Source organism: Sceloporus occidentalis, unplaced genomic scaffold, assembly GCF_023333645.1.
Source record: "Sceloporus occidentalis isolate IW3139 unplaced genomic scaffold, rSceOcc1.0.p SCAF_5, whole genome shotgun sequence".
In the NCBI taxonomy this organism is placed as follows: domain Eukaryota; kingdom Metazoa; phylum Chordata; class Lepidosauria; order Squamata; family Phrynosomatidae; genus Sceloporus; species Sceloporus occidentalis.
This window is the reverse complement of record NW_028316985.1, coordinates 80,001,598-80,024,023: the sequence shown is the minus strand read 5'-3', so window position 1 is coordinate 80,024,023 and position 22,426 is coordinate 80,001,598. Positions and strand designations below refer to the sequence as shown.

Sequence of the window (22,426 nt, the reverse complement as noted above, 5' to 3'; positions counted from 1 at the left end):
TTGCTGCAAAAAAAAATTCTAGGGATAACCTTTTAGCCTCTAACACTGTTCTGTCCCTGAGAGAAAACAGGAGAGAATGGAACAGCTTATCATTAAAAAAGGAGGGAGGGTCCAGCCCCTGGTTACAGTGCAGAATTCTTTTTGGAAACAAAAACTCTTGGTTTCCCCCTTTTTCTGCCAGCAAGAGACAACCTTGCTGTTTAGCCAGATCTTTGAGTGTTAATGGTCTGTTGCAGGTCTTTTAATTGGGGTGTGCTCCATTTGTATTTTTAACATGATTACTATATTTTAATGGCCCTTTAAAAACGATTTTGAATTAATATTTTAATACGATTCTTTCTTTCTTTCTTTAAAAAAACCTTTGTATTATTCATTGTTTTAACTATTTTATTTTCACTCAAATTGTAAGCTGCCTGGGATCCCATATTGGGAGAAAGGAGAGACATTTTAGTGGGTGCCCTTTCAGCTCTGCCTCATGCAGCAACATGTCATGTCGCCCTCTGCCCTCATGGGAATTTAGTGAAACTTTTGTATAGGTGAAAGAACTGGGGATTAATAACTCGTCCAAGGAATTTTATTGCTGAGATGGACTGGAACCTGGGTCAAGGGTGGGGAACCTCATTTAGCCTAAGAGCCAATTTTCAGATTCAGGGAGGTTCTTGAGGGACTGTATGCCAGATGCAGACAGAAGGCAGAAAAATGGGTGGGATCGAAATGCCAGAATTTTTAGCTGGAGGATCTAGCAGTCAGCAGTCATCTAAATCTTTTAGATGAGATACCCATTAAAAGGCATAATTGCAGGCTGTTATGTCTTTACGTTAAAATGGGGAAGACAGTGCAAAAGTGGGGGAATAATCGTATTGCAGAGAACCCTGAGAGCCAAATACATCCTCAGGGCAGAGGTTCCAGCTCCTGACCTAGACCTACCATTGGCAGGTTTCATTTTTATTGATTTTATTGTTTGTATGTACAGCGCTATGTAAATCTACAGTGCTATATAAATAAAGTATCATCATCATCATCATCATCATCATCATCATCATCATCATCATCATCATCATCATCATCCCAGATCTGGCTGCTTACACCTGAGTGGCAGATTTTTGCTAGAGTTCTTGGCTTGCTGGAGGCAAGAACTATTTCTGTCTGAAATACATTTGAAGTTCAATTTCTGCTTTCTGTATTGACAGGGATAATTTTGTGCTTATTAAAAAAAACCTCTGGAAGCTTTGTTTTGTTTTCACAATCTACATCTAGCTATAGATACATATAGGTATACCACAAAGGTATATTGAATTTATTCCTCTTTTGGCTCTGCCTTAAACAATCCTAAGAACTGCTGTGTGTGGTTAGTGAGGGTCCTAAGATTTCTATTACAGTTCTCACTAATCTATAGTTCCCAAGATTGCTTTAGGAGAAGAAATGGGTATTAAATCCATTTAAGTCAATACAGTTTGCATACCTTGTGTTGTCTGTTTGTGATATAGCACAGTGCGCCTTACTGTGGGGTGGGGATGAAGAGCAGTGGGGAGATTAGTGAATCCAGTGCATAAGCTACAGTTAGAGGAGTCAGCTTGGGAAACAAACCAGATTAATCCAGAGAGATGATGGAATTAAGTTGCAGAGCTGAAACAGTCACAGCCTGAGAGCAGGGTTCCCCTCTTATAATATCGAGTGTTGATAGCAAAAGGATCTGGAAAGGTCCCAAAGGTGGGTGGGGATGGGTGGGGTGAGAAATAACCTTCAGGAGTACAATAGTGAACCCAGAAACCATCCTGTAGGATGAATGCAGAACTAAAAATGTTTTAACTTGTGATATGTGTTTTATCCTTGGTATGATGTAATCCAGTGATTTCTCTAAAATGTTGACTTCAGGAAGTATTTTCTGCACATATACTTCTGTTGAGGAATTCCTGTACTCTGCCACATAACCTTGATGCACTGCAGGTTCACTTCATGGGAAGTATGTGAGCAAATCTGCTGGGTTTCACTTTTATTCTTATTGTTATTGTTGTCATCCAGCCTCGAGTTGATCTCAACCCATGGCAACACTGTAGATGACACCTATCCAAGACTCCCTGTCTTCCACTGCTTTGCTCTAGTCCTGCAAATTTATACCCATGACCTCCTTAATAGAGTCTATCCATCTAGCATGCGGCCTTCCTCTCTTTCTGTTTCCTTCCACCTTTAATAGCATTATTGTTTTTTTCCAGTGAGTCATTCCTTCTCACGATGTGGCCAAAGTACGACAGCCTCAGTCTAGTCATCTTGGCATCCAGAGAGATTTCTGGTTTGATCTGCTCTAGGACCCATTTGTTTGACTTCTTGGCTGTCCATGGTAATCTCAGCACTCTTCTCCAGCACCACATCTCAAATGAGTTAATTTTCTTTCTATCTGCTTTCTTAACTGTCCAGGTCTCACATCCATACATAGTAATAGAGAATACAATGGCTTGTATGATTCTAACTTTCATGCTCAGTTGTATGTCTTTATATTTTAGGATATTTTCTAGTTCTCTCATAGCTGTCCTCCCCATTCTTAGTCTTCTTATGATTTCTTGATTGCAGTCCCTGCTCTGATTGATATTTGATCCCAGGTACGAGAATTATTTTACTATTTCTATTCCCTCATTGTCTAGGTTGAATTTCTATAAACTCTCTGCGGTCATTATTATTGTTTTCTTTATGTTCAGCAATGAGCTTGACTTTGCACTTTCCTCCTTGATCTTCCTTAATAGTTGTTCCAAGTCTGTGATGTTTTCAGCTAGTAGTATGGTGTTGTCTGTGTATCTTAGATTGTTGATATTCCTAACTCCTAGTTTCATTCCTCCTGCTTTTCATATAATAAAGTATGTTCTCCATACAAGGTGAACAGATAGAGTAAGAGAATGCAGCCTTGGCTGTGCCCTTAACCAGTTGGGAACTAGAGCCCTCTCTCCTTGCCAACTGTCATCTTCTGGCCTGGAGGGAATGAAAAGACAGGCCCAACGCCATCGGGCACGGCCTCGATTAAGAAGCAGAGCCCTCCCTCCAGTCCATCTGCCTTGGTCCAGGTCTCAGAGGGAGAGAAGAAATGCTAAACCTGATCCTGTTCCCCACCACCATTCCCTTCTCCTTTTGTGTCATGTCTTTTTAGATTGTAAGTCTGAGGACAGGGAACTGTCTAATTAAAATAATAATTGTAAGACGCTCTGAGAGCCTTTAGGGCTGAAGGGCGGGGTACAAATACCGTGAACAAACAAACAAACAAACAAACATTCTGTTTCTTCATGTTCTGTCCTGACAGTAGCCTCCTCTCCTGAGTAAAGATTCCACATCAGGACTTTCAGATGTGTTAGCACTCCCATGTCTTTAAGGGTGTTCCATAGTCTTTCATGATCTATGCAGTCAAAGACCTTGCTATAGTCTATAAAGTGCATGCTGATTTTCTTTTGGAATTCCTTGGTGTGCTTCATTAGCCACCATATGCTTGCAATGGGTTTCATAACTTCCCTTTTAACTGACAATGCAACATAAAATATTTCAAATTATTGGCAATGGCAAGGAAAGGCCTAGCTAACTTTCCAAGGCAGTTTATTCATCACTATCTATACATGTGCCTTCAAGTTATCTGAAAACTTATGATGACTCCATGAATTTCATAGGGTTTTCTTTGGCAATGAATACTCAGAGGTGGTTTTCACTGCCTTCCTCCAAGATATAGCCTACAACACCTGGAATTTCTTGGTGGTCTCCCATCCAAATACTAATCAGGGCTGAACCCAGTTAGCTTCCAAAACCAAATAGGATCTGTTGCCTTCAGGGTACCAGTCTTTTAATTTACGATTTAAAGCTGTCAAACCACTGTGATAATCTATGGACTTCATCAGTGATCCACAATGTACTCTGATCAGCCCTTAAAATACACACATACACACTTTGCAAGAGACCTTTGACACGTCTGCACCAAGAAAAATCTAATAGAGTCTTTTCATGTTGTTATGTAACAAGCTATAAACTTCTTTCATTCTTTCCAAAACGAACAGTTCTTCTGGCTCCATTTCAGTTTTATATTAGCTCTTCAAACATGCTCAGTTTCCTTCAAATATTTGTTCAGATGTATCCAGATCTGTATTAAGTTTCAGACTATAGGGTCATCATCAGCAATTTTTTACTTTATGTTGTATCAACAAAGGCAACTTTATCAACAATTTTACACTTTAGTTCTCTTTGCCTCTTGGATTTACAATAAATCTTTCAATGTTCTTTGAAGCTTAGCTACGCTGTTTGGCAGACATCTCTGCTGCCCCTCCCCATGTGCTATTTTTGTCTTGATGCCTTGGAAAATTGAATCTTCTGCTAGCATTCTTGCACACTGGCAGTTGGTAGCATCCATGTGTGTCTGTATCTGCCTTCATGTCACCTGTGGATGTACGGGGACCCCATGCATTTCATAGGGTTTTCTTAGGCAAGGAATACTCACATCCCACAAACACTCTGGGAATGGTGTGTTACAACATTTGACTTGTAATAGCGCAGTGTTAATGTGATGACAACAAATACTATCACCACACCCTTTGCTATTCTAGAGGTAATGGTGCTCAGGTCATTCATAACGTGTCCTTTTTTGTGCATGTGTACTGTTGTGAGCATGCAACAGTACACATGGGAATTACAATTTATGAGTAATTTTAGTGAAAAAAGCATTACTAAGGATTCTGTATGGTGTGAAATAGGAGGAGGTCAATGGGGGGAACCTGACTTACCACATCAGGAGACACCAATCCTAGTGTCCCTGCTACACTGGAAATCTCACTGAGATTAGATAAGACCCCTCAATTCACTCATTATCATCCTAGTACATTACAAGATATCATCCTAGTGCATATAGTATAGAACCATGAGTCCAGCCACTTGCTGCCCCCCCCCACAAGTTTTTTTCCCCTCTCAGGCCCTTTGCTGCCACTGCCTTGCCAGAAAAGCACCTCCTGGCAGAGCCCTGATGTTGACAAACTGCTTGCCTGGTGTCAGAGCAAGGTGCCCAGCCATGTGATCAATGAGGGGGAGTGATTGATTTGACGCCCCAGCAAGCAATGTGTCAACAATAGGGATCTGGAGAGGTACATAGTCACTCTGATTCACTCAGAGATGCTTCACATGTGCATACAGCATATTTTCCTCTTCCCTAGGGTCCCTAGTACACCGGAGCACCCAAGAGCATTGACCAAAGTACATGTGATGCCTTTCTGAGTCAGTTCTCATCACCATTAACAGAAGTAAGGTTGACCTTTTCACATAATCTAGTAGTGAGGCCAGTGCATTGCTCAAGTTAAGAACTGTAATATGTGCCATGAGCAGAAGAAGAAAGTCAACCCTGGCATTAGAATTGACCCCACCAGTTCCTGATGAGACCAACAAATGGCCTAAGAGAATTCTGATTTTTAAACAGTTGATTTTTTGGTATCTTCCCTCTCCCGCAATTTTGGTATTTGAAATTGTAAACTGCCTTGGCCTAAATTCAGTGTCACCCCGGTGTCCGGCCACCAGTATGATGGAACATGCTCCTCTCCCTCCTGCAGCCCAATGTACCAAAGAGGGAGCAAGTTTGGGGTACATAGCGGTGCATGTCTGGTGACAGAAGGAGATCTGTTATTCAAAACACCATTTAGAGTCTGCCCTTGAATGCACTGGCGGAAATGTAGTAAGTACATGAAATCCTCTGAGCTGAAAAGTTTTTTTTAATCAGCATTTGCTAATAACTCTGATACAAGCCCTATTCTTCCTTGAAACCAGTAGGGGATGATATTATACATAACATGACATTGTGCTACAGCCATAATCTACTAAAGAACAGGGGTACAGAAACGTCTGGGTTGTGATCTTTATAATCACTCTGACAATTGGCCTTTTCTGAAGACGCTAGTCTAGTGTAAAGCTACACTGCAATGTCAAGTGTTCTTGTTACCTTTCCAATACTTTTAACAATGGTTATTTAATACCGCTCTTGCCTGCTTATTATTATTACTGGAGAGCTAGCCAGAAGGAAATACAGTAGTGCTCCTTTCCTTTGGTTCTGCTTCCACTGAGGGTGGGGGGCACTCCAGAAGATGTGAATGACAGGTAGTGATGTGTCAGCAGCTGTCACAAGCAAACACCATGTCAATGGGACAGAGGAGCTGATTGACTTGCAGGAGTCATCACCTTGGCAAACCTATGCAGCAAATGTTTTCTAACCATAGGAGCTTCATGTTAACCTCTACTCTGTAGCTGTTCAGAAACTGCAAGCAATCAGAGTTGGAAGAAACAGTCTAACCATTCAAATGCAAAAGAGGACAAGGGTTCCTGTGCCTTTAATCAAAGAATCAGAGAATATCTGACTGTATCCACTCTGCGAATATAATCCAGGTTGACACCACTTTAACTGCCATGGGTCAGTGTTATGGAATTTTAGTAACTCTAGTTTTGTGAGACATTTAGCTTTCACTGTCAGAGATCTCTGATGCCACAACAGCCTACAGTTTCCAGAATTCCATAGTTTTGAGCCATGGGCATTAAAGTGGTGTCAGCCTGGCTTATTTCTACAATGCAGATGCAGCCTTAGAGCTGGAAGGGATCACAAGGGCTGTTCAGGCCAACCTTTGCCATATAGGAATACACAGCTAAAGTACTCCTGAAAGTTTAAAAACTTTCAAAGATGGGAAGTCTACCAATAGTTAGGTATAAAAGGCATCTTCAGCAGATGTAGGTTGTATGTCATACCATGCCATGCCTGTTGACATTCTGTCTTCTGATCAGCTACAGAGGACACTGAAATTCTTGTCTTCCTTTGCATCTATTTGCCCTAATCAGAGACTGCAGTGCTGTATACATTTATTTTACAATAAGACTCACGAAGCTCAGTGGGACTTACTACAAAGTTTTTTAAAAATTCATAGGCATGCTGTGAAATATTGAAATATGAAAGATACAGAGAAAAGACAGTTGTTCAGAGTGGGGAAAAACAGGCAGGAGAAAAGAAAATTGAGTAAACTGACCGACCATTTTCTTTATTTTTCAAATAAATAACCCAGAACTACTACTCAAGAATGCATGTTGACACAATATTCAAACATTTCATTCCAAGCATCAGTTCCTTAGAAGAAACAACGGAAACAATTATGTTGGTTTTAAAATAATGTTTTAAACCAATTAAAAATATTGTTTCTTGAAAACACTACCAACTTCGAGAAACTTTAAAATGTATTTTACTCTCCATAGCAAATGATTCATAGATAGCTATGCCTTTGGCATGATTGTGACCTGAGGTTCTTTCATGACAGGTGTTATATGTTTACATCGTGCTCTCTCCTAAATTTCTTGTCAGAGATAGTTACTCCACATGACCAAGAGGAAAAGCTAGGCAATGTTGCTTAACCGGGAGGAAAGAGGGAGATATTTCATTGGAAAGAATTCCAGGGTTGTCAGGGCTGAGCCCTAGACAGCTGGTAGAGGCAAGCTAAGAGTTATATGAGGGATTTAGAGCTAGGGGACAATCATGGGGTGCCAGAAGCCTCAGAGAGATTGTGTTGCTCAGGCAAGTTCCTAGCTGAAACAATTAAAACAATAACAACAACAACACAACCCTTCCCTATCCTGGGCCCAGGACAGAAGGACCCTGAGAAAATTTCACTTTCAAGGAACATGAAAGCTGAGATCAGGGGTGTGGAACCTGTGGTCCTCCAGATGTTGTTGGACATAAACTGCTATCATCTCCAGCCAGATGAACAATAGTAAAAGATAATGGGTCCTTTACTGCAGCAACATCTGGAGGGCCACATGTTATTCATTCCTGACCTAGGTTGCAGGATCGCTATCCAGAACAGCCCAGTACATACAATTGGAGTTTTCCAGTTCTGACCACAGCAACTCTCGATAAGGTTTAAGGAAATCTAACAAGGAATGCATGGCCCCAATTTTTGTAGGTACTGTGATGGGAAGCAAGGGATCTTCATTTCAGTCTTAATTATGCAAACTGATATGTATTGTGCTTTGCACTGTGATTCTGTTGTTTTGTTGATTGGTCTATGACCATAATAATCAACATGTATATACCACAATGCAATAAAAAGGTAGACTGCCTGCTGATTTTATGCAAGGACATGCCTATTTAAATATTGACTTATATTTGGCATTACAGCTATACCTCACTTAACAAAGCCCCTGACAACGAAGCTTCTTTGTACACCCACATAACCTCAATGAGACATTTTGGCTATGGGACCCAAGTCTAAACATGAAATTCATGTATGTTTTGTCTACACTTTGTACACATAGGCTGAAGGTTGTTTTATACACAATATTTTAAATAATTTTGTGCATGAGACAAAGTTTGTGTACAACCTATACCAAGGAAAACTCATCAGATTTCTATTCATGTTTACTCATACACAAATCTCATTATATTCAGTGGGGCTTCTTCCCATATATACGTGAATAGGTTTATAGCCTAAGAAATGAAAGACAAGAGAAATACTGAATAAATCTTTATTTTTTACATTGGGATTTTTAAGAAATTGAAAAAAAGAATTTGGGGGAGTAGATGCACGTCTCCATTTCTCTCGCTGTTCATATACTTCAGGGAGGATCTGGGAAGATTATGTGAAACTCAGTTAATCTGTACAGCAGAGTCATCATCTCAAATTCTATTTATAGTCCTGTGAGTACTACAAGAACCTGCAGAGGTCACAGCCACATATGATTAATAGTCAGCATTTACTAATCTGTTATAACACAGGAGTACATGACCAGTTTTCCATATTTTCCAGTAAACACCTACAACCTGTTTAAGGCATCTTTTTCTTGGCTCTGTTCGATAACTGGCAACCTGGCTAACTTACTCATCATTAAAGTTACTCATTGTTACAACCACTGAACAGGGGGGCTATTTCTTATGTCACCAGTTACAGGTGTAACATAAACTTAAAAGTAACATCAGCTTTCCCAAACATGTATTTTAAAGCTATGTGTGATATTGGTATTAACCACACAAAACAAAAACCACACTCTAAACTATAATGAAAAAGACTAACAATGTGTAAAAATTGTAGTTCCACACTAAACAATAAAATCAACTGTTTATTTAAAAATATTTTTCAAAGTTGTTTTGATAAATATAGTGCGTATGCCTATGCTTCTTTACTCAGAAGTAAGTCCCACTGTATTCTATGAGGCCTGCTGGTAGATAGGTGTATATACAACTGAGCTCCATCTCATGAACCAACATCTGAAAAATTATGTTTCATATTCATTCAGTGATATTTCAAGAGTGAACATGACTAAAATTGCCAAACATTTTTCTGTTGGCATTTTCTTAAGTGGTTGTGGATTTAAAAGCCACAAAATCTGTACTAAAAATATCGTCTTCTAGTAATATTAAGAGCAGCATGCATGGAAAAACAACCGTTAAATGCTTGGCATGTGTCTTTAAATTAGAGATCTCAATTCTTAAAACAAAATGGTGTATACATGGTATTGAATCAAGCCTGACAATTTAAAATATGGAAAGCTTTAACATAGCTTCAACAGCCTTATAAACAACAAAGCTTCAACAGCCTTATAAAAGCCCTCTGAATGTATTATTTGCTTCCTGCTTACCCAAGAAGTGACAATTGTGAGCATCAGCCCCAAAGATTTATCCCCCCCTTGAATGCGTTCTAGAAATGCATGTACACACACACACACACGCACACACAATATTTATATATATTTATATATTGAAGTGACTAACAAACAGAACTAAAAAATATAACATCAGAAAAACATTTTGACTTCTGCCTTCTTCAGTTGCTAAGATGAAACTGATATACATACATGCATACATAGATGACGCACATGCATAAACCACAAGCAGAACAGAATGATGACAGACACATCTCCAAGAAAGTAGCATCAGATTCTACAGATTCACAGATACATTATGCAAAACTTGGGTGTTATGCAAAACCACAATATTAGGAGCTCACGTTAAATGCATCCCCCAGGTCTGGAAAGATGCCACCAAGGCCAGAAGGATATCGACGTAGTTAATGAGTAGCATCAAGGAATCAACTGGAATAAAAAAAGGCTTTCCTTCAGAAAAGAAGAAAAAAAAAGGAAGACAAACTTTGACAAAATAAATGAAGTCTGGCACTTTAGCGTATGGGGAAAAAAAGACTGAGCAACATATCTTGTTCAACTGAACCAAAGCTCTATCTTGTCCAGTATCCTCTACATTACCATGTCATTCTTTTATCATCCTTGTGGATTTCCTGTAGCCATCTAGTTAACCAGTGAAGGAAACAGGAAGCTGAACTAGATAGCAGGGGCATCACTACGGATGTGCATGGAGTAAAGACCACACTAGGTGACACCTCAAAGGGGAGTGTCACTCCATGCACTGATAGGAAGGAGCTTACTTGAGGCTCTGGATCCTTCCTTTCTCACCCAACCAGTAGTTCCATCACACCCAGAAAGGCTGTGGGGTGGCCACTGGTGGGAAGGGGCTGCCTTCTGGGTGGGGCAGCTCTGCTGGCCAGGTGGGAATATGAGCCTCATCCCTTGCTCACCTGGCCAGCAGCATTACCAGACCCAGAAAAGCCTGTTGAAGAGAAGAGGAGGGGTATTAGATATGATCTGCACCAGGTGTCAAATATACTAGGTATGTCACTGCTAGATAGGCCCTTAGCCCAATCTTGCAGGGCATTCCTTGTATTCAGAAAGCAACCTTTGTAGTTCCAAATATGAATCCCAATTTCAGCTGGCTGTAGTAAAATGTTTGTATACATGTTTTTCTATTCCCTAACTCAAATTACAAAATGGATCCCCAAGTGTTTCTTTGTCTTTCCCACTGGCTAAGATTGGAACAAAGATTGGGACAAAGGTAGGGGAGCAAGATTTCCAGTCATAAAGGGAAATGTTTCCTGTTGTGAAGGAAGATAAACATTCTATGGTCAAACCTGACAATTTAAAATATGGAAAGCTTTAACATAGCTTCAACAGCCTTATAAACAACAAAGCTTCAACAGCCTTATAAAAGCCCTCTGAATGTATTATTTGCTTCCTGCTTACCCAAGAAGTGACAATTGTGAGCATCAGCCCCAAGCTGTTGAGGAGGAATAATTTAAACACAGGTTAGTCAACAAACATCTTTAAATTGCTGTAAAAAAGAAAGAGAAGGAGAAGAAAAAGATGATAAACGTTAGTACTATGTAAATTGTGTTGCATTGAAATAATATTCAATAAGTGCTTTCATCTCTAGAATATTTGTTATACTAATCAAATATATGTCTATCAGTCCTCCATATGCTGTGCTTTTATCAGGCAGTATCCTGCCATGAAAAGATCTCATTCCTTAATCTTATTCAAATTACAAAATGGATGTTCTATCATGTTCTGTATGTTCTATTGCTCAGTTGCCTATTTTTCTGTAATAGAATTACAGTCTGTTGTCCTGCAGCTCCTGTTGCTGTGATCGTCACCAATAAGCATGTCACTTCATGTTTCTAAAAACTGCTTTCCCAGGGCTTAAAACAGCCAGGAGAACAGTATAAAAATTGTAAAATTCAAAAAATTATACCATTATAACAATCTAAATAGTCAATATGCAACTCCCCCCCCCCCCAAAAAAAAAAAAAACATTTCTGGGCATGCAATTTGCCAAAAGGGACAATTTTTTGTAGATGTGTTTGTATGCCATTTCCCCAAATCCAGGCATATAATTTGCATATTAAAGTCTGTCTTCTGTATCCACAGAATCCACATGCATCCACAGATTGAAAATATTTCTCCAAAATAAATAAATAAATAAATAAATCCAAAAAGCAAGCCTTGATTTTGCTATTTTATAGAATAGAGAGAGTTCTACTATGCCATTGTACATAATAGGACTTGAGCACCCACGGAGCCAAAACCCAGTGGATACTGAGGGCTTACTATCAAAATTATTCCAAAACCAAATTATTCTAACTATGTAAACATCCAAATTATTTTAATTATGCAGAACAGAACAATTAATGAGCTAAATGTATATAATTAAAATGCAAATCAGAGTAATTTGCATTCTAATTGTGCACACTCAGCTCATTGTTGCATTTTTTCTTCCACTATGTTTTATTTGCCATAACATTATTTCCCCAGTTATAACTTATATGAGAGGATGAGCAGGGAGTACTGTTTAAAATGCTAGACTTGGAACAAGGAAAGCCAAGTCTTTGCTTCAGGGCTGAAGAAGCTGCCCCTTTCAGCACTGCATCAGGGCTGTGGTAACTACATGTCACTGCCCTTATCTGGCCTTTCTGCTGCTGCAAAAAGAATCTCCTTTTTGTGCCATGGAAAGTGCACCATAGCCGCCAGTGCCGTGGCTTTTCAGTGCTCCTTTAATGCTGTGTCATCTGGATGCAGCGCCAGAGGAGTGCTGTGATGCTGCCCACCATGCGGTGGGGCACACAGCATCATGCCAGCATGGGGGCAGAGTCGGGATGTGCGTCGTGCAGATACCATGCCTCCACTCTGCCCTGATGCCAGCCTTTATTGCCAGTCTGTCAAGGTTGTTAGTCACAGAATTTATCATGTGACCTTGGACCACTACTGCCTTTCAACAACCCTACTAACAGGCTCCTCCTTTGCTAATTGCACTCTGTCACTCTTGTGTCTCATTCCCCTTTCTTTCCTTTTCTACCCCTTGCTTCTCCTTGCACCTTTGAAGTACATCCCAGCCTTGGTACCTGTACCCTGCTACTCATCCTTTTCCCTCCTTACCTGCACTCTTCCTACTACGAACTCCTTTGCCCTACCTCAAAACCTCACACTGCACCTCTCCCTTGCTTTTGACACTCTGTCACTCCCACTGCTCTTTCTCCCTTCCCTCCTACTCTACTATCTCCATGCATCCCTCCACCACATACAGCACTCTTCCTCCTCCCTTGTGCCTGAATGGCAAGAGTACATATCTTTCTGGAAGAACAATTTCACTGAAGGGTGTCTCATATTTTGATCCAAATTTCAGCTCCTACAAGAACTAGAAACTTTTAAAATATATATATTTAAAAATAAAGCCTGGAATCTGGTCCAGATGAAGGTCTATTTGGACATCAGGTGGCATGCCTAGAATCTGAGCAAAACCCAGCCAAACCAGAGGTATTGCAATCATAGTTTTGTGCATGCATGCAAGCAGGCCACAGTTCTCCTGCTGCATTCTGAGGAAGGGAATATAAATCTTACTTGCTTATATGCTGTAGATTTTGAAGAAGAGCGATATGAGTAAACAAGTTCTTATAGGCTTGTTTCTTTATCTAGAGAAAAGGGATTTTATAAATCAGATGTTGCTAGGAATCTCTGGCTACAATCCCATGTACAGACTGAAATCAAACAATTTAACTCTGAACAAAATAGCTGTAACAGTGCCATGTATATGACAGAAATCAGCTGGCCAAACATTTCCTAGAATGTTGTAAACAGTGACAGGAAAGGGTTGATTGCTTTATATTGACCTGTTGTGCAATTTTTAAGGGGACACAAACTCCGTCCTTGAAACTGAAGGCATCAGGAAAACACAGTAAGGTTCTTGGTGTATTTTATATGGATGAAACCATTAAAACCCCCATATTTTGGGTCTTAAAAATTTAAATAATGTGCAGGGACAGCCACTTTGATCAGCACTATAGTATAATGGGATGGGAAGTTTAAGTAAGGGACGTTTTTGCCTCAGTGCTGTTGGAAGTAGAATGGTAGTATTGTGTCTGGGGATAGAAAAGTTAAAGCACCCCCCTCCACATGGTGCAGTGCTGATCACCTATGAGTACATACACATATACTTGCATGTGTATTTAAAAAAAATCCACAATGGTCCTGTGTGCACTTGCCAAATAAAACATCCTCCCCCACATCTTCTTGGTAGGGAGACTGGATGATGTACAAACCTCAACCAGGTTTTGGTGCCCGTTCAGCACTAACTCTGACTGGTTCTGATACGTCTGTTTCCCCTCCTCCCACCAGAACAGCTGTATCCCACACCATCCCCATCACAATTGGACCCAGAGTCAAGCCTTGTCTTGTGTCAGTATTGCTGTTAGTTCAGCCTTCAACTATTCCAAAGCTAACACCTGATTTTCTTAGTCCTTGTATGTATGTGTGAGGGAATTGATTGTGGTGTGATTTCCCCCTTAATAAGAGAAACACTTCATTTAGAGAATTCTGCCTCTGTGAAATTCCTTTGGTCTCTTTTCTCTCAGTATACAAGTGGGAAATGATTCCAAAAGGGCTGCTTGTAGCACAACTCAGTAATTAACTGAGCTAATTAAAATTCCTCTAGAGAGATCCATTGCTACAGTCTGGCCTCAAAGAGAATGACTTGCAGTGATGGCTGCTACACCAGGTGGCACAGCAGGATTTGCGTGTGAATATTCACTTGGTGTTGCAACAGGAGTACCAGATAACATTAAACAAGGCTCTAGGGATTTCCAGTTGAACATCGGGAGGAAGGGTTGCATAATTCCCAACCCATTTCATGCTCTAGAAAATGCCATTGCATATGGCTTACAGCTGGTTCTCATGGGCTTTCCATCTTTTACAACCATACATAGAAATGTGTGTCTGTTATTGTTGTGTGCCTTCAAATCATTTCCAATTTATGGCGACCCCAAGGCGAATCTATAATGGGGTTTTCTTGAAAATATTTGTTCAGAGGTTTGGCATTGCCTTCCCCTGAGGCTGAGAGCATGTGACTTGCCCAAGGTCACTCGGTGGGTTATATCGCCAAGCAGGGAATCAAATCCTGGTCTCCAGAGTCATAGTGCATCACCCAAACCACTATGCCACACTGGCTACCTAGAAATGATTGCTTTAGCAAGGTCCAAGCTTCTAAGATTACCATTGCTTCTTAATTATGGCAACAGTAAATGAAATTTTCTGATGATCCACCCTGTGGGAAGTAAACAAAAAATAGAAATGGAGAATCTCTGGCTTTCAAAATTGTTTAGATTACTACTCCCTATATCCCTTACCATTGGTTATCTTGAGTGGGGCAGTGGGAGTTACAACATCTTGCAGGCAAAAGATTCATCATTCTTGCTGTACAGCTTTGTGACAGTCTGAAAAACCTAGCCTATTTCTAAAAAGAATTGTGATCGGTTGTTCAAAAATAGGTATCATAAAACAAAGATTATCATTGCCTTTTCTGGGATTAGTTGAAATAAGCATTGCTCTTTCCTTTGATTGAGCAATTAAAAGTCTCTTAATCTGGAAAGAAAGGGGATAAACATGCACGATATGGAAAGAATGAAATTTAAGAATGGAACAATGGATGGCATCATTTCAAAAGGGAGTGTGCCTGCTACCTGAGACGAGCAGAGTGGGAAGCATCACGCAGTCAGCATTGGCTCATTCTGAGTTGAATCATCCTCCTTACTCAACATTCACATTACATTGTAAGAATTTATGGAAATTATTGAAAGGGAAAACCAATGTAAGACATTCATTATTCATTGGTCATGAGACATCACAAAGGATAAAACATGGCTTTTATAGTAATCCATCCTAAAAAAGTCTCCATCATCAGGAATCAGCCCAAGTTTATGGTACAGATGACTGTTTGATTTGCAAAGGAGAGGACCACAGTATGAAGGCCAGGATTTACAAAGGAGAGAAATCTGCCTACCTGCAGCCTGGAACATCTTGGGTTCAGTTGGCTGGAGGTGGGGATGAAATGCCCAGGACTTGGAAAAGTTTGTTTTAAAGACTACAACTCCCAAGATCTTCTGAGCCGTGTGTTTATAAATGTGAAGCCAGGTACTTGGATTATGTGTGTGGGGGGGAGGGAGGAAAAAGGTGGCCATCCTTTGAACAAGTGTGTGTGTGTGGGGGGAGTAAAATAGATGTTCACATGCATGTGTACACAGATACAGAGGCAATTACTTTCAAAACTTGGATTAATACAGCAATAAAGCAATAATATAGAACATGATGCTTGTACCTCTGGTAAGCTGTTCAGAGGATAATACTTTAGTCGGCACTTCCTTTGCTCTGAAAGGAGACTTATTAAACTGTACTTGCAAATTAAATTAAATTAAATTAAATTAAACTAAATTAAATTCATTTGTAACACTTTCAATTCATCCGTCCTCCAAGGAGCTCAAGATGGTATATATGGGTTTTTCTTGCCTCCATTTCATTCACACAACAACCTTGTGGGGCAACTGAGGTTAATGGATCAGGTCTACAGCAAGATTTGCTTAATGAGCTTAATAGCTGAGTGTTGGATAACAACTCTGGAGACCAGGGTTTGAAGCCCTGCTCAGCCATGAAAATCCATTGGTTGACCGTGGGCAAGTCACACTCTCTCAGCCTCAAGAGAAAGGCAAACACCCTCTGAACAAATCTAGCCCCAAAACCCGTGATAGGATCACCTTCAAGTTGGAAATGGCTTGAAGGCACACAACAGCAACAGCAAGAGAAATATGAACCCATTTCTCCAAAGACATTCTAATCTATAAATGTTCTCTCCTACTTAACACAATCATTTATGATGAAAGACCCCTGTGGTCAATATTGATAATCTGGTTGTGCAGCTTGAAGCTACTCCAACTGTTACTAAGACTCCGAGGGGAAAATTAATTAGCTCTATAACTAGGCTGAGTTACAAGCCTCCCTGGAATCTTCCCACATTTTATGAAGGTGCTGGGATAAAGGATTACAGAGGCAGAATTCTTCAATCAAATGTATTTTGTTAAAGGGAACACATCAAACACACACACACACACACACACGAGCTAGGAAATAAAGAGGTGAAATCAGGAATAGATCAAGAGGCTTCACTAATGGTGATAACTACCGTCGATGGGGTCGCTCCTCGAAGATGTGGTCTGATGGTGGCGATGTGGGACCCAATTGCTCTGGGACACTCAGAGTGTGACACCAGTGGACCAGAACTAGCACAATTCAGAGTGACACGGAGTCAACCTAAAATCCAAACTAGCTTGGAAAACAAAGGAATTTTGGGATCTTATATAGAGCAAAACTAGCCTCAGGCAAAGACCAGGTCTTCTACATCAAAGGTCTGAATTTGCATAGAAATGGTCTCTCGAGATGGAGCTCTTTGAGGTGGGAACTGGGGTTGTAAATGGGCATTCTCCAGCAGGGATGCCAAACATCCTGAGATTAATTACCTAGCCTTCCTGAGAAATAGTGTGAATCTTCCCTTATCGCAACTTCTAAACTGCCTACGTGGTGTCACTCTAAGGATCATGGCAGGCATCTGTAGGGTACATTCAGGGTCAGAGAGGGACAACATTCACAACATTTTATATAAAAACCAAAGACTTCCAGTACTCGTAACACAACAATAGTTATAATACCATGAGATCAGTACATACTTAAATCATGTAGAAAAATTGCATTTTTCTAAAAAAAAAAAAAAAAAAAAAAAAAGGACACATTTGGTTTGGATAATACAAGAAAAGAAGATTCAGAAATAGCATCATAGAAACTAGCTGCTGAGTGGATCGTGTGATACTTGAGTGAGTACACCTTTACAGTAACAGAGGAAGAAATCTAGTGTGGGTTATTCTGTTCTTCCTGCAGGTAAACATTACCAGATTTTTCTTTTGCCATATCATGACTACTTTCAGGTATATCATGCCAGAATTGATTTTCTGTACTATCTTGTACTTAGGTAGGAATCATGTTTTCTTAGCTCACTCTCTCTCTCTTGCCTGAAACATTTACCATCACAGCTGGAGCACTTTTGAATCTGGCTTCAGGATACTGTGAACTGAACAAAGCGGTGCCCCTCTGGAGTCTTGGAATTTTTTTAATATACCATTCACTTCCAGATGTAAGTGAAGACTTTAGTCATAGAGTTTGAGAGAGAAAGAGAAAGTTAATATTTTCCAGGGGTATTTCAGGCAGCACCCTGGATGCCTGCCATTTTTTCCTGTGTGCAAGGCAGTCATCCACCGAGCTCTAAAAGATAAACAATAGTGCTGTTAAAAAGCACTAAGCAGTTCTTTGTAGTGTAACTTGCACTAATACATGTAACAGAGTACTGCTGCTTCAGATTATTGTTAAACATCTGACCAGGAAATCTCAAGGATGCATGAAGGATACAGCCTGACCAAGCACAGCCATTCAGCAGAATGTACTTTTATGAGTTTAGTTCTCTCAAACATTATTAGTCCATCAAAAAATGAATTCTAGGGGTAGTAAATGCCGTCAGAAATACAGAATGACATGGCAGTCTTAACGTGCTTGGGGGAATCCCAGGTTTGCAGAAGTATATTTAAGAGGGTCAATTTCCTTTCTCCCACACACATAATGTGGACTGAGCATATCCAGTAACCATGGAATTTCGAATCCCAAAAGAAAAAGAGAAAAAAGTATGGTTGGAATGGAGTATCGTACAATAGGATATGGCTGCCTGGAACCCTGAGCCTGCCAATGTTCCTCTGCTGAGGTGAAGATCCACTGCAACATTTTTGTTATAGGCTCCAGTTTTATTGCTTTCAGTTTGTTATTCATAAATACATAAGATTATAAGCCCAGAGAATGACTCTTTGCATTCACATCCACCAGAAGTGGAGGAAACAAGGTAGATGTGGCTTCTTCAGCCCATTTGCCTTTGCTTCAACTAGGCAGAGATCTTATATCAAACAAGTGGAGCATAATGCTCTGTCCACATAAATCCATGTACAGTCATCTTTCCACATTTGCAGCTTTGACTTTTGTAGCTTTATTCACGGATTTGATTAATACATTCTCTAGGGACCTTATCACACTAGCGAAATCCCACTGAGAAATGGGATTTAAAGTAGATTAAAATTAGAAAAAAAACCGCAAATGCGGGAAGTTTTTCACACGACGTTCCTACAATTTCACGTTTGTGAAATAACACAAATATAAAGCGAAGGCAAAAGGGACAAAAACAGCAGCTTTTTACTTTTGGAACTTCCAGAAAGTAAAAAGCTGCTGTTTTTGTCCCCTTTACATTTGCTTTATTTTCATGTTATTTCACTTTTGGAGAAATGCACGTGAAAAGCCTCCCATGTTTGTGGGTTTTTTTCTATGTTCAAAATCCCATTTCTGTTCGGGATTCCTCTAGTGTGATAAGATCCTAGGCCAGAGGCTGATCATAGTTGCAATCTAAGACCTAGATATTCCTAGCAAAAACACTTCTCTAGGCATTTGTTAGTCCTCCAGTGCAATTTTATTGTCAACCTCTGGTGAATATTGACCGTTGAGTTGCAGTAGAGGAGCTAGATATTCCTAGAGAGGTGTTCTCTCAGGTAAAAAAAGAATGTTTTTTTTAATTTACGATTTTTCCACTTTCATGTGAGTCCTGCACCCCTAACCCTGACAAATGTGAAGGGACTACTATATTCCCTCCCCCCAGCAGCTGTCAAGCCCCAGGAAATGCTGCTTACAGGTGAAGGGGACAGAATGGGTGGGGAAGACAATTCAGATGATTCAGCATGGAGGGGGGTAGATACAAACATATGTTTGTGGATGGAGAACAATCAACAACCAACTCTGGCAGGACAACAGTACCAAAAATGACACAAAACACCTTGAATTCAGAGTGGCAGGCCTGAGAGCAATACGCATGCAGACAACTAGCTCCACACAATATTATCTTGTGACTACACCCCTCTAAGGGAATGCAAGAATAGTGGAAAGGCGGGAGGATCCATCTGGAGCACTACAGTACTTGCATTTTTGGAGCAGGCATGGGAAGATGGATCATATTCTCTAGATGGGGAAGGGCATCCTGATTTATTAGGTGCTTGTGTTACCGATAAGCAGAAATAAGAATGAGTTCAAACTGCACACCTGGAACATTACCTGTTTTTCCTGGCTTCTGCAGACACGTCCAGGGAAACAAAGTAGCTGGTTTTTGCGAAGCCTTAAGGGCTGGCATTTCCACCCATATATCATTTCATTCCCCTGGCCAGAAATAAAATAATAATGTAATGCATCATTTACCTGAGCTGGGACTGGCATTGAAGCAGGGCTGTGGAGTCAGTACAGCAAATCTTCAGCTCCGACTCTGACTCCTCCGTTTTTCTACTGTCTGACTTTGATTCTGCCTCTTTCATAAATGGCAAATGTGTATTAATTAGTAATGACAACTGTACTGTAGTAAAATCATAGCACAAGACATCTCATAACCATGTGAATCACCAGGATACATAAAAGGTCTTTATTTGTTCAAAATTTTTGAACAAGAAAACTTTATAAAATTCTGATGAAAGTAAATATGCAACAAACTAGGCATTTAATATTATACATTTTTATTTTCAAGCCACAGTCAGAGGTGGTACATCTCTGATTCCACCCAAAATTGCTTCTGACTCTTAGTTGGACTCCACAACTCTGATTCTGCAGCCTTGCATTTAAATATTACAAAAGGGGGGTGGGGTAAAGCATTTGCATAACATTTCTAAGGGTATAAGTATAGCTTTACATTTAAGAATAATTACTATAATTTAAATAGAAATACTGTATAATATTCAGACACAATGAGAACGACTGTGACCCAATAACCAGTGCTCCTGCTCAGTGTGCTCTTCCAGTGTTAACTATTAACGGGTGATTTCAAGATTTTCTTCCTATGGGTCCTTATCTTGAAACTAGACTTAGACTGACCAGCCCCTCAAATAGATGATGTCTTCATAGGCTGCCCTATGTAAAGTCAGAGACATAGACGACACTGCTTGCACTACATATACATCTACTAAGCATACATGGAACAACTCTGCTTCAACTTCTTTAAAAACCACTGGGCCTGACACAGGAGAAAATAATAGCAGTTATTCATAGAAGCCTATGTTCCAACATTCTCACTTATAAAGAATTTTTAGCACCAGAAAAAATAAAACATTGTACTGTGTGTTTCCTGCACTCTGTAATCCTAAATTGGTATAGTCTTGTATCAGGGAAAAAAACAAAACCCTGGAGATGTATCACTCTCCAGAACAGACCCTGGGGAGGGAAAAACATTTACATGATGGAGGGATTCTTTCAGCAAAACATTTCAACATTTCGGATCCACCAAGGAAAATAGTGTGTGGTAAAACATTGAAAAGTTGACACTGTTCATTCCCTAAGGGGTGGTGGCTAGTGGTAAATCCTTTCCAAGATTTAAGCCAGGCTTTAAAATGAGGTCTCCAAGGTGCTCAGCCTCAGCCCTGAGCTTTAATACATTCAGCACCTGGGAGAGCACCTTCAGAGCCAAGCAACAATTGGAATGGATTCTCCATCCTGAAGCCAATGGAGCCACCAGCCACAGCTGATAAAGTACTTACTGGTTTTACCTTCAAGATTCAGATGAAATACCTTCATAAACTTCTAAATGTCTGTTGCTTCATAATCAGGCTGCTGTAGCTGTTGCTAAAACATTTCATTATGCAAAAAGTGAAGGCCTCCTTCAAATTACCGAAACTGATGAAAGATTAGCAGAAAATGCGCAATTCTCAGAAAGGTCAAGAATAACAGCCTGTTGCATTGCCAATTTAAAATGGTCCTGACTCACAGGTTCTTATTTTTAATTTTAAAAAAATCTAATAAGTAGAACTAAAAAAGGAACAAGCAGGAATAAACTGAATAACAAGTAGTGTTATGCACTGCTGGAAGCTAGAAGGACCAGGGGGTTATGGAGAACATACACTTTTAAAAGCCTATATGTGCTCATATTTAAATGCATAGACATATTCATGTGGTGCGAAATGTGTTGGACATATGTGGAGACACACAGGTTCTTTTAAGAAATTTAAAAAATTTAAAAATATGTCATTACTAGGACAGGAAAAAGACAGGTTGCTTGTCTGTGATTGTGTGGTCATCTCTGAACTCACACATTTGAGTTATTTTGCACCTTCACAGTTTCATGTTCAGAAACCTCTAAAGCTACACTTCCTCCTTGTTGCATCCAGGACTAGTAGTGCCTTCTCACCCAATCTTCATCTCAAGTCTGGGTGTATGAGTTCACAGATGACTACTACAAGATCACTGTTACTGGCAAGCAACTAGTCCTTCTTCACTAGAATGCATGTTCTTTTGTAAACATATTGACTTATTTGTGTGATGGGAAATTTATTTCACATATAAGCGTAGCTACACAGGTTCTCTTCAGAGATTGAAACAGGTGTTGTTTGGGGGCAGGAGAACATACTGTTGGAATGCTGCTTTCCTCCAAACATAGCTAGCTGTGAGTAGCGAAAACTACAGAATTCAGTGCACTGATCCAAATTAATGCTGATCCTTGGCACATGTACTAAGTGCCTCATCTTGTGGGAAGAGGGATCAGTTGCTGCTTGTTCTTGGACAAATTGTCTTTCCATCCCTGCCAGTAAAATGAACACTTACGTAACTTAACAATTTGCTGCCACTCTGCTTAATGGAGGGGTCAGCTCTGGCTGGTATGCCTTCTGCCACTACGTAT

General features: G+C 40.0%; 1 long non-coding RNA gene across 2 annotated transcripts; it reads right to left on the bottom strand.

Annotated features, from left to right (window-relative positions):
* Nucleotides 1-8,547: 8,547 nt before the first annotated feature.
* Nucleotides 8,548-21,422, bottom strand: LOC149312362 (uncharacterized). 2 transcript variants are annotated; one of them, XR_016281404.1, is made up of 3 exons: nt 21,300-21,422; nt 19,969-20,074; nt 8,548-8,603 (listed from the first exon to the last, which is right to left on the bottom strand). It is a non-coding gene; the product is annotated as an uncharacterized LOC149312362 (long non-coding RNA). The 2 variants fall into 2 exon arrangements; XR_016281405.1 differs by having other exon boundaries at nt 21,322-21,422.
* Nucleotides 21,423-22,426: the final 1,004 nt, after the last annotated feature.